The sequence below is a fragment of the Dasypus novemcinctus genome, chromosome 13 (genome assembly GCF_030445035.2).
Source record: "Dasypus novemcinctus isolate mDasNov1 chromosome 13, mDasNov1.1.hap2, whole genome shotgun sequence".
Classification (NCBI taxonomy): domain Eukaryota; kingdom Metazoa; phylum Chordata; class Mammalia; order Cingulata; family Dasypodidae; genus Dasypus; species Dasypus novemcinctus.
In genome coordinates this window covers 43326837-43340141 of record NC_080685.1, presented here as the reverse complement: position 1 = coordinate 43340141, position 13305 = coordinate 43326837, and positions in this window count along the sequence as shown.

The window sequence follows — 13305 nt, the reverse complement described above, 5'->3', positions numbered from 1 at the left end:
CTGGTATTACCAGGCAGTCTCCCATGCAAGTACTCTTTACCTTCTGACATCAGAGGACATCAGGTGTCTTCAGGCTGGTATAACCCCATTTGTTCCAGCTCCTGCAGCCTGGTGCCTCAAGCATCATGTTACATAGCAAGGACAGGGGAGCATTGTCCAGCTGCAGGGCCTGAGGTCCCCTAGTGCCCAGCTCCAGGAAAATGGGCCCCTCCTCAATGCCACCAGCTCCCTCAGTGCCCCTGAGGGCCAGGATCATGACTGGAAGGTGATCTGGCCTTGGTAGTGCCAGATCATCTGTCTGGCTGACCAGAGGCTAAGGATCAAGGGCCCCTGCAAGTTCCAATAAGGCATGCCTCTGCTTGGTTTATGACACACCACCAAGTAAGACATCCTCAGTGGGGTTTTCCCTCAAGCCTTTGGCAATGCCCCAGCCTGCTGAGCTTCGCTCATTCCCTGGAAGGCCCCCAACTCCTTTCAAACCACCGTGCACATGCCATTCCTAGTCCATTCCTGACCCTGTGGTGACCAATTTGTCAGAAACATGCAGTGACAAAACTTCTATCACTGAGGCCAATGGAACTTGTCAGACCTATGGAAGTACAGGTCTCAGTGACTCCTACCTACACAGATGGGAGTCTCTTGCGAAAAGAAAGTGCTATTGGATGTATAAGCACTTGAATTTTGGACATGTGCACTGTAGCAGTTTGGCGATTTTATGACTTTGTCCCAAGATGAACTATTCATTTAAATTGGATTGTGACATGATTTTGTACTAGTATTGTTACTGAAATAAGGTTTTTTGAATATTGTAGTACCTTTTTGGAATTCGGAGGGTGGAGTGTAGCTGTTTGAGTTTGTTTATGAATTCCAAAAATAGATATTGGATTATGTTTCTAGACTAGTCTGTTCCTCTGGGCATAATAGATTATATTGGATTCAGAGGTTTCACTTTTACTTGATTAAGTTATGATTAAGGTTTTTTGTTTTTTTCGATTTTATTTATTTTTTAAATTTATTTTTCTCCCCTTCCACTGCCCCCCGCCCTTCCCAGTTGTCTGCTCTCTGTGTCCATTCGCTGCATGTTCTTCTGTGACTGCTTCTATCCTTATTAGCAGCACTGGTAATCTGTGTTTCTTTTTGTTGCATCATCTTGTTGTGTCAGCTCTCCATGTTTGCAGCGCCATTCTTGGGCAGGCTGCACTTTCTTTCGCGCTGGGTCACTCTCCTTACAGGGCACACTCCTTGCGCATGGGGCTCCCCTACGCGGGGATACCCCTGCATGGCAGGGCACTCTTTGCATGCATCAGCACTGCATGTGGGCCAGCTCCACATGGGTCAAGGAGGCCCGGGGTTTGAACTGCGGACCTCCCATGTGGTAGGCAGATGCCCTATCCATTGGGCCAAGTCTGTTTCCCATGATTAAGGTTTTGATTGGGCCACATCAGTAGGATGTCAAGTCCCCTCCCTCTTGGTGGGCAGGGACTCACAGAGAAAACACACAGCAGATGAAAGAGTTGGAGTTTTTTATTCTGGAGCCCCAGGAAGTAAACACACAGAGAAGTAGATACATGAGGAAAGAGAGAAGGCTCCATTAGACATGGCAGAGGCCCTGGGAAGAGGCATCCCAGAGAGAAATGAACCCCAGGAGAGACACGAGACTTATCCCAGCCTACAGCTGATACTGGAAGACGCTGGGACCATGGAGCCGGAAGAGGAAGAGGAAGGCTGAATGTTGGCAGCCATCTTGCTCCAATTCATGGCAACAGACTTTGGTGAGGGAAGTAACTTATACTTTATGGCCTGGTAACTGTAAGATTTTACCCCAAATAAATACTGTTTATAAAAGCCTACAGATTTCTGGTATTTTGCATCAGCACTCCTTTAGGTAACTAATACAGTGTTGATGCAGCACAAGTGGGACTTACCCTAGCTATGTAAGGGTGGTTCAACATAAGAAAATCAGTGCAATATACCACATTAATAGAATGAAGGGGAAAGAACACATTATCATCTCAATTAGTGTAGAAAAACCATTTAATATTACTAAACACTCCTTGATGAAAAACACTCAGAAACCCAGAAATAGAAGGAAACATTCTTAACGTGGTAAAGGGCATGATTGAAATACTCACCACTAACATCATACTCAATGGTGGAAGCCTGAAAGCTTTCCTGTTAAGGTCAGGAACAAGACACTGTCAACACTGCTACTGAACATTGTACTGGGACTTTAGAACAAATAGGCAAGTAAAAGAAATAAATGGCTTACAAATCAGAAAAGAATAAGTAGAACTTTCCCTCCTTGCCAGTGGCACCATCCTACATGTAGAAAGTCCTGAAAACTCTACGACAAAGCTATTAGAACTAATAAATGAACTTAGCAAAATGGCAGGGCACACGATCAACACACATCAGTAATGTTTCTATACAGTAATAATGAACAATCTGAGGATGAAATCAATTAAAACATTTTATTTACAATAACAAGTATAAGAATCAAATATCTAAGAATAAATTTAACCAGATATGTGAAGGAATCCTACTGAAAACAAGGAGGGACTGAGTGTGCAAACCTCTTGCTGACTGTTCTCCGATGGTCTCTCTCTCCCCCTCCCTCCTCCTCCCCTTCCCTTCCTCCTCCCTCCTCCCCATCCCCCCCATCTCCTCCCCTCCTTTCCCCTCCTCTCCCCCTCCCTCTCCCTCCACAGCTGCTTGTGTTCTGCCCTGGGTCTCTGTGGACTTAGGTCCGTGTGCCTGATATGTGTGGATTCTAACTCACTGTGTGTGGCTCCATGGTCTGTATCTACTGCAGAAGGCACCCAGGCCATGCTGCCTCTGTGCAACTCTTACATTGCAGGGGTCCAAGTGAGGGAAAGGAGTCTGGACTGGAAGGTCTGAGATGAAAATCTCTTACCTGATTTTGGAGATTATTTTTCTTTTTCCTCAATTCAGTGTTTTTAGAGTCCTTTTCTGGTCTATATTGTCATCCTGAGTTTCAAGCAAGTTATGTCCTTTTATTAGTTGATTCTGAGGGGAGACTTTTCAAGGGGATGTGTCACATTGCCATGTTGATGACATTGTGTGTGTGTGTATGTATGTGTGTGTTTAATGCAGTTGTAAGCTTCTAGGGGTTAGGCTAAGAGTTGGCTATTATCCAAAGACATTATATTTTCCATCTGCAGGATGTGTCCAAGAATAGAGCACTACCAAAGGTAAAACCAAACCAAAGCGACAGTGTGGAGGTTGGAGGCTGGGGGCAGGGCAGGCGGGAGGTGAAGGACCTTAGATCCCACTGGGTTCCTAAGGGCTCCCTCCTTTGGGAGGCCTGAATATGGGGGAAGGGGATACAGTTGCTTTTCTTCTATCTTCGTTCTCTGGGGAAGGAAATGTAGACATGGATGGGACTTCAGTGGCACCTAAGCTTGGCTTTTAGTAATTGTGAGGTAGGCAGTTTCTCTTTAGCTTCTTCGTCCCCTTTAGCAAAGATATCACTCCTTCCTCTCGGTGTCTCTTTCCACCCCACCTCTGCCTTCAACATGCCCACATTACTTCTCTTTTGGAACTCCTGCTCTTTGTGGTCCTCCTTGTCTCTGGTTTTTCACCCTGTCCTTATACAGCCTGGCCTTTTTCATTTGCCAGGACTGCTATAACAAATACCACAGGAACGGTTGACTTAAACAATGGGAATTTGTTGTCTCATGGTTTTGGAAGCTAGAAGTGCAAAACCAAGGCTTTATTCCTTAAGTGTGTAGCATTCTGGTGCTGGCTTACTACACCTTAAGGTTCTTAAGGTCTTTGGTTTGCAAGTCTGCCTCCATCACATCGCTTCTCCTTCCAGCTTCTATGTCTCCTGCTCAGTCACCTCGGTCTGTGTTTAGATTCCTCTCCTTATGAGGACTTTAACAATATGGATATAGCCCACCTTGATTCAACTTGGTCTCATCTTAATAGGGTCTTCAAAGAGCATATTCATGAATGACTCCACACCTTAACTAATAATACCGTCTTCAGATGTCCTATTTGTAAGTGTGTTTACCCTACAGAATGTGAATAAAGACTTGAACATGTCTTTTGTGGGAGACATAATTCAATTTCCAACACTCTCTGTGGTTTCCTGGCTGATTTGGGGATATTGCTGACAATTTTCTCCTGGGAAATTTACATGTCTTTTAAATCTCCCTATGGTCAAATTTCTAGATTCAAAAATGCCCGTTTTCTTTGATAAACAACCACCAAAATAAGAGTGAAAAAAAAAATTTCTTTTAGGAATTACCAGGGATTGAACCTGGGACTGTGTACATGCGGAGCAGGCACTCATCCACTGAGCTACACTTGCTCCAGGAGTGAATTTTGATGGCAACCTTCATGTGGACAACATCTAGACTCAGGGTATAGACAAAATTTGCGCTTTTGACTTGTACAGAGCTGGACTCATAATGGCAGCTCCTCAGTGGGGGAACTCTATAACCTTTCTGAGCCAACTTCCTCATCTGTACAATGGGATTATAAAACCTATCTTGCAGGATTACCACTGAGACATTGGTGAAAGTGCTACATACTAGCTCCTATATCAAATCCTTGTTAGTTTCCTTTTCTTTCACATGGTTATTATGCACATCAAGTGAGAAAATAGATGTGAAAACGCTTTGCAACATATAAAGCACTCTATGCATGTCAGTTTTTGCTAATAATATATTAATGCTAACAATAAAGGCATAGATAAGAAGAGCAGCTAGATATTTTGGAGGAGGTTTGCCATTTTTATAATCTATGAATTACATCGATAGATGTCATGACTACAATTTCAAAACACACATTGGGAGTCATTATCTGACAAGTCAGAATGCATTTGTTGGGGGCAGAATATTTTAAATGGAAACCGTTCCATAAAATTTGAGATATATGTTCACTGTACACATAAATGACCATCTGTGATCCTAGAGTGCTATAGTGCTCATCAGTATTTCCTTATATGCTCTACTTCTGGTCCTGGTGGCCAAAACACAATAAAGGCAGTAGATGTGTTTGACTCAAGGTGTCCTGAGTTTTGGTACTGCTGTTTCCATTTGAGGACCAAAACCAACAAATTTCAGTAGCATTCAGAGGGTTCACAAATTGGTATATAAGTGCTGGAAAAGTCCAGAATAGTTTATTTCTACTCTAACCCTGAAAATTACAGTCCTTAGTAATGAGTTTAGTATTAGCTTAGTATTGAGGTAAAGGGGAAAAAAAACATTGAGAAAATACCCCATACCCTAGAAGAGAAAAAGCCTGAAATAATGGAATATCCAAATTGGCAATTAATTTCTGTTTGTAAAGGTCTCTGTTGCAGATGCATGGAAGGTTAATAAGAATGAATATTATTGTCTTTGAAAGATCCATTAGGTGACTGAGACCTTGTGAGTGCCTCCAAGTGGCAGGTTTGTAGTATAGAAGGCTTTTTTTCTTTACATCTTTTCATAAGGCCTTGGCTGTTTGTATCCTTTATGTTGGGTTTCTGTTTAAGCCACTATTCATCAATAAAAACATTTGCAATTGCTCTTTTAGAATTTAAACAGCAGTTTCATATCACAACACCTATGTCCTTGACAATTCTTCCCTTAGCCTTTATGGCTAAGAATGAAGTAACCCCCAAAGTTGTATTCCTGGCACACGATCTCCAGTCCTCTGCTTTTTTTTAGGCAACAGGCATAAGATTGGGATCCTATGATGACTACATGCAATAATGCACGCAAAAGTGCGTGGTTTTTAAAATGTTAAAAACTATGCGTAGAGGCGGTGCAAGATGGTGTCTGAGTGAGCGCATCTCATAATCTCTCCTGCAGAGAAGTGGCTGAGTAGGGTTGGAGTACTGCTGGACTGGGCTGTTTCAGGTGTTTGCAGGGCAGGAGGCCTCTGTACATCGATTTGGTGGGATGGTGACAGAGGAGATTCTTGTAAGAGGTAGAATTTTGGATCTCTTGCACGGAGGTCAGGGTTGTGGACGGGACCCTTCTCCCTGGGACTGACTGGCTGCCTGGCGTCGGCGATTCCTAAAGGCTTTGCTGTGCTGGGGAGTTCCCAAGCCCTGAGCGGGCTGTTTCGGGGGACTTGCAGGGCAGGAGGTGTCTGGATGTTGATTTGGTGAGACAGTGACAGAAGAGATTCTTGTGAGAGGTGGAATTTTGGGTTTCTGACATGGAGGTCAGAGGTTGCAGGCGGGCCCCCTAGGGCTGGTGCCCAGCTGTAGGGATCCCTCAAGGCTGTGTTGCGCTGCAGTGCTCCCAGGGCCCCTGTTAACTGGATGCATGGTTTCCAGGTCTGTGTCCCCTAAACCCTGGTGGCCCACGCTCCAGAGACTCACACACCTTGAGCAATATCACAGACTTCCCATCCCTGAATACACCGTGCCCTGAGGTCCATCTGAGGTCCTTTATTACCCTAACCCTCAGCATTTGTGTTCTTTAAATTTTCTTTTTCTTTTTCTTTTTTTTGTCTTGGTTGCTAATATTGCATTGTCTCCTGGTCTTTTCTCCTATTTTATCCCCCAAGGTCCTTTTTCATTTATTTAGTTTTTTTCCCTCCTTTTCTTTTTCTTGCTTGTTTCCCTCCCTTTTCTTTGCCCACCCCCTTTTTTCTTCTCTTTTTTTTTTTTCTCTTTTTCTTCTTATTTTATTATATTTTATTTATGTAATAGGTGCTGCAGGGAGTGCTTCACATTTGCTGTGTTTCCTTATCCTCCATTTCCTCTTTACTGTGTGAATTGATTTGGCCACCTACACTATCCCCTTTCCCCCACATCTTGCTGTCCTCCATCATCTACTGTCTCTCTTACATTCCACCTCCTTTCTTTGGCCCCCAAATTGTCTGACTTTTAATTACTAATCCCTTTGTTCTGTTTTCTGTCTTTTATCCACTCTTGATATTATTGTATTTCTTTTCTCTTTCCCTCTCTCATGAAAACACTAGCTTTTTAATTCACACTATATTCCTCCTCATATTCAGTTGACTGTCTCATGATAGGTACTCTACTTACTGCTGTAACTCAACACAACTTACATGAGTCTAATATCCATTCTCCCAGATCTCACATTCTTGCTCTGTTAACATTTATTACCAATACTACTTTATACATTTTCTTTTCTTACTCATTTTGCTTTCCCTGGCCCTAATATTTTCCTTCAAAGTGAACTTAGCCAGCAACAAGAAAATAGAGTAGGAAGAACAAAGTGACAAAGAGAAGACATAACACTTATGCTTGAACAACAACTAATTAATCCCCAAGACTAGACAAAGAAGCTAAGGAACTTATTAAACCCATCAAGATAAAATGATGACCAGACAGCAACAAAAAACTACAAACCAAACCAATAATCAGGAAAACATGGCTGAATCCAATGAACAAACTAAAAACCAGGAAGGGGAGCAGGACATCGGACAAGTAATTAAAGATCTCAAAACATATATTAGAGACCAAATTAATGAAGTAAAGGAAGAGATTAACAATATGAAGAAAACACTTGGAGAGGAAATTGCAGACATATGCAAAAAGATAACAGATATGATAGGGATGAACACCACAGTTCAAGATAAAAAATACACTCTCAGCAAATAGCAGCAGATTAGAAGAGGCAGAGGAGAGAATCAGCAATGTGGAAGACAGTACATCTGAAATCAAATAGACAGTAGAACTGATCGATAAAAAGATAGAAAAAATCCAGCTGGGACTTAGGGACCTGAATGACAATGCAAAATGCACAAACATATGTACTATAGGCATCCCAGAAGGAGAAGAGAAGGGAAAGGGGACAGACAGGGTGTTGGAGGAAATAATGGCTGAAAACTTCCCAAATCTACTGAGGGAGATGGATGTACATGTCCAGGAAGCCCAACATACCCCAAATACCATAAATGCCAACAGGCTGACCCCAAGACATATACTTGTCAAATTACCCAATGCTCAAGACAAAGAGAAAATTCTAAAAGCAGCAAGAAAAAAGAGAACCATCACATACAAGGGAGGCTCCATAAGATTAAGTGCTGATTTCTCATCTGAAACCATGGAGGCAAGAAGGCAGTGGTATGATATAGTCAAGTTACTAAAAGAAAAAAAAAATCCAACCCAGAATACTCTACCCAGCTAAGCTAGCATTCAAAAATGATGGAGAGTTCAAAATATTCACAGATAAACAGAAATTAAAAGAGTATGCCAACAAGAACACTGCCCTTCAAGAACTACTAAAGGGAGTTCTGCAGGAAGAAAGAACAAAACAGGAGAGGCAGCGATGGAGGAGGTGTAAGAGCAACAAAAAAAGACAAAAAGAGAAGGAAAAGAGCAAACAAAATATGACAAACACAAGTCCAAACAAAATATATGAACATAAATAATTCCTTGAAAGTAATAACACTGACTGTCAATGGATTAAACTCACCTGTCAAAAGATTCAGATTGGAAGATTGGATAAGGAAATAGGACCCATCTATATGCTGTCTACAAGAAACACATCTTAGACCCAGGAATTCATGGAGGTTGAAAGTGAATGGTTGGAAAACAATCTTATAAGCAAACAATAACCAAAAAAAGGCAGGAGTAACTATATTAATATCAGACAAAATAGATTTGAAATGTGAAACAATTGTGAGAGACAAAGAAGGATACTACATATTAGTGAAAGGGACAATCTCTCAAGAAGAACGAACAATCATAAATATTTATGCTCCTAACAAGGGTGCATCCAACTACCCCTCCAAGTGAGGCAAACACTGGAAAAACTAAGTGAAAGAATAGATGCCTCTACAATTATAGTGGGAGATTTTAATACACCACTATCAACTTTGGACAGAACATCTCAAAAGAGAATCAATAAAGAAACAAAAACTTTGAACAGTATATTAGAGGAGCTGGATCTAATAGACATATACAGATCATTACACCTGAATACAGCAGGATACGCATTTTTCTCAAGTGCACATGGATCATTCTCCAAGATAGACCATATGCTAGGCCACAAAGAAAGGCTCAATGAATTCAGAAAGATCGAAATCATACAAAATATTATCTCTGACCACAGTGGAGTGAAGCTGGAAATCTGCAAGGGCCAGAGGCCCAGATTTCATGCCAAGATATGGAAATTAAACAGCACACTCTTAGAAAAACAGTGGGTCGAAGAGGAAATCTCAAAAGAAATTAATAACTACCTTGAAACTAATGAAAATGATAACACAACATACCAAAACTTATGGGATGCAGCAAAAGCAGTACTGAGAAGGAAATTTATAGCCATAAATTCATACATCAAAAAAGAAGAAAGAGCCAAAATTGAAGAACTAACTGCACATTTGGAGGAATTACTAAAAAAAAAAAACAAAGTAACCCCACAGGAAGAAGAAAGAAAGAAAGAACAAAGTAAGAGCAGAACTAAATGAAATAGAAAATAAGAAAGCACTTGAAAAGAAAAACAAAACCAAAAGCTGGTTCTTCGAGAAGATCAATAAAATTGACAAACCCTTAGTGAGACTAACAAAGAAAAAAGAGAGAAGATGCAAATACACAAAATAAGAAATGAGAAAGGATATATCACCACTGACCCCACAGAAAAGACTATTATAAGAGGATACTTTGAAAAATTATATTCCAACAAAAATGACAATTCAGAGGAAATGGACAAATTCCTAGAAACACATAAGCAGCCTATATTGACGAAAGAAGAAATTGATGATCTCAACAAACCTATCACAAGTAAAGAGATAGAAACAGTTATTAAAAACCTCCCAACTTAGAAGAACCCAGGGCCAGACACCTTCACAGGTGAATTCTACAAAACATTCCAGAAAGAACTAACACCAATCCTGCTGAAACTCTTCCAAAATATTGAAACAGAAGGAACATTACCTAACTCATTCTATGATGCCAGCATTACCCTAGTACCAAAGCCAAACAAAGACACCACAAGAAAGGAAAATTACAGACCAATTTCTCTAAAGAACCTAGATGCAAAAATCCTCAACAAAATACTTGCTAACCATATTCAACAACACATTAAACGAATTACACACCATGACCAAGTGGGATTCATTCCGGGTATGCAAGGATGGTTCAACATAAGAAAATCAATCAATGTAATACACCATATAAACAGACTGAGGGGAAAAAATCACATGATTCTATCTATAGATGCAGAAAAAGCATTTGACAAAATACAGCACCCTTTCTTGATAAAAACACTGCAAAAGATTGGAATACAAGGAAATTTTTTGAACATGATAAAGAGTATATATGAAAAACCCACAGCCGACATTGTTTACAATGGAGAAATCCTAAAATCCTTCCCTGTAAGATCAGGAACAAGACAAGGATGCCCACTGTCACCTCTTCTATTTACCATTGTGTTAGAAGTACTCGCTTGAGCACTGAGGCAAGAACCAGATATAAAAGGCATTCAAATTGGAAAGAAAGAAGTCAAAATTTCATTATCTGCAGATGACATGATCCTATACATAGAAAACCCTGAGAGGTCTACAACAAAGCTTCTAGAACTCATAAATGAGTTTAGTAAAGTCGCAGGTTATAAGATCAATGTGCAAAAATCAGTAGCATTTCTGTACACCAATAATGAGCAAGCTCAGGAGGAAATCAAGAAACAAATACCATTTACAATAGTCAATAAAAAAATCAAATACCTAGGAATAAATTTAAAGATGTAAAAAACTTACACACAGAGAACTACACAAGACTGTTCAAGGAAATCAAAGAAGACCAATAAATGGAAGAATATTCCCTATTCATGGATAGGAAGACTAAATATTATTAAGATGTCTATCCTACCAAAACTGATCTACACATTCAATGCAATCCCAATAAAAATCAACCCAGCATTCTTTAAGGAACTAGAAAAACTAGCTATGAAATTTATTTGGAAAGGAAAGAGGCCTCAAATAGCCAAAGACGTATTGAAAAAGAAAAACGAAATTGGAGGAATCACACTACCTGACTTCAAAACATACTACAAAGCTACAGTAGTGAAAGCAGCATGGTATTGGCACAAGGAGAGACAAACAGGCCAATGGAACTGAATTGAGAGTTCTGATATAGATCCTCATATATAGTCATATAGTATTCGATAAAGCCACCAAACCCTCTCAACTGGGAGACAATGGCCTATTCAACAAATGGTGCCTGGAGAACTGGATATTCATATGTAAAAGAATGAAGGAAGATTACCATCTCACACCTTATACAAAAATCAACTCAAGATGGATCAAAGACCTAAATACAAGAGCCAAGACCATAAAGACGTTGGAAAGCAGTGTAGGGAAGCATATACAAGATCTTGTAATAGGAAATGGCTTCATGAACATCACACCAAAAGCACGAGCAGCAAAAGAACAAATAGATAAATGGGACTTCCTCAAAATTAAAGCCTTCTGTACCTCAAACAAGTTTGTCAAGAAAGTGAAAAGAGAGCCTACACAATGGGAGAAAATATTTGGTAACCATATATCGGACAGGAGACTTATAACCTGCATATATAAAGAACTCCTATATCTTGAAAATAAAAAGATAAACAACCCATTTAAAAAATGGGAAAAAGATTTACACAGACACTTCTCCAAAGAAGAAATAGAAATGGCTAAAAAGCACATGAAAAAATGCTCCAAATCTCTAGCTATTAGGGAAATGCAAATCAAAACTACAATGAGATACCATCTTACTCCCATAAGATTGGCAGCTATGAAAAAAACAGAAGAATACAATGTTGGAGAGGATGTGGAGGAATGGGAACCCTCATCCACTGCTGGTGGGAATGCAGAAGGATCCAGCCATTCTGGAGGACATTTTGGTGGTTTCTCAAAAAACTAGCCATAGATTTGCCATATGAACCAGCAATTCCACTGCTGGGTATATACCCAATAGAATTGAAAACAAGGACACAAACCGATATATGCACACCAATGTTCATAGCAGCATTGTGCACTATTGCCAAAAGTTGGAATGAACCCAATGCCCATCAACAGATGAACGGATAAATAAAATGTGGTATATACATACAATGGAATAGTACTCGGCTTTAAGAACAAATACACTACAAACACACGTGATAACATGGATGAACCTTGAGAACCTTATGTTGAGTGAAGCAACCCAGGCACTGAAGGACAAATACTACATGACCTCAATGATATGAAATCAGTAAACCAAGCTGCCTCAGAGAGCTAGAGAGTTGATGATAGGCTTACAGGAAATTGGGGGTTAGAGGAAGGATGTAAGCTAACACCTACATGGGTGAAATCTATGATAAGCTGGAGGTAAGTATTTGTACAAGGAAGGGATAAAATGGGGGCATAGGGTTACCTTTGGGTGGGGCTTTATGGGCTTGAGGGGGGCTAGGGATGGGCGGATGGGTAATATTGCCCAAGAAATTGGGGGGAGGGTGGGGCAACATACAAACATAGGAGATTGTCAGGTATTTGGTTGAGAGTATAATGCTGAGAAAACCTTTTCAAAAATATAATAAGGGAAGTTACCTGTTTAAGATGCTTCAAGGGGATAATTAGAGGGCTTGAGGGTGGCTAGGGATGGGCAGATGGGTAATATTGCCCAAGAAATTGGGGGGAGGGTGGGGCAACATACAAACATAGGAGATTGTCAGGTATTTGGTTAAGAGTATAATGTTGAGAAAACCTTTTCAAAAATATAATAAGGAAAGTTACCTGTTTAAGAGCTTCAAGGGGATAATTGGATGCAGCACAGGCTCCTAGGGAATATGTGAATGCTCATTTTGTCACAGTGGGTTATATCATTGGATAGAGACCCATATAATGAGAGTGAAGGTATACCCACATCCTGGGGAGGACTGATGCCCTCAAAGAGAGGGAATTGTATCTCTCAAGAGAAATGGTGGCTCCAAAGTTGAGCATGTCAAACCCTCAACACTGTTGCAAGTATCTCTGAACATGTCCCTTCAAGCAATGAAGATTGACTGTCACCGTGGACCCTAAGGGGAGGGGGAAAGAGGTATTGAATAGATGGAACCAATGTAACTGTGTGGGCAATAGAAGTGTTCCACAAGAGTATGCAAGGATGGATATAAGATATGTAAAATTACACCAAAAATATATAGGGGCTGATAGGCTAAAATGTAAATCATAATGTAAAACATAAGATAACTAAAAATTTAGAAAATTGTATAGTCTAAAATATAAACCACAATGTAAACACAAATGCTACCCTGTTTGAAAGCTGTTGTCTCAATATCTGTACATCAGTTTCAGTAAATATAGTATGAATATGTAAAAAGATTATTGCTGTGGAAGGGAAAAGGTTTT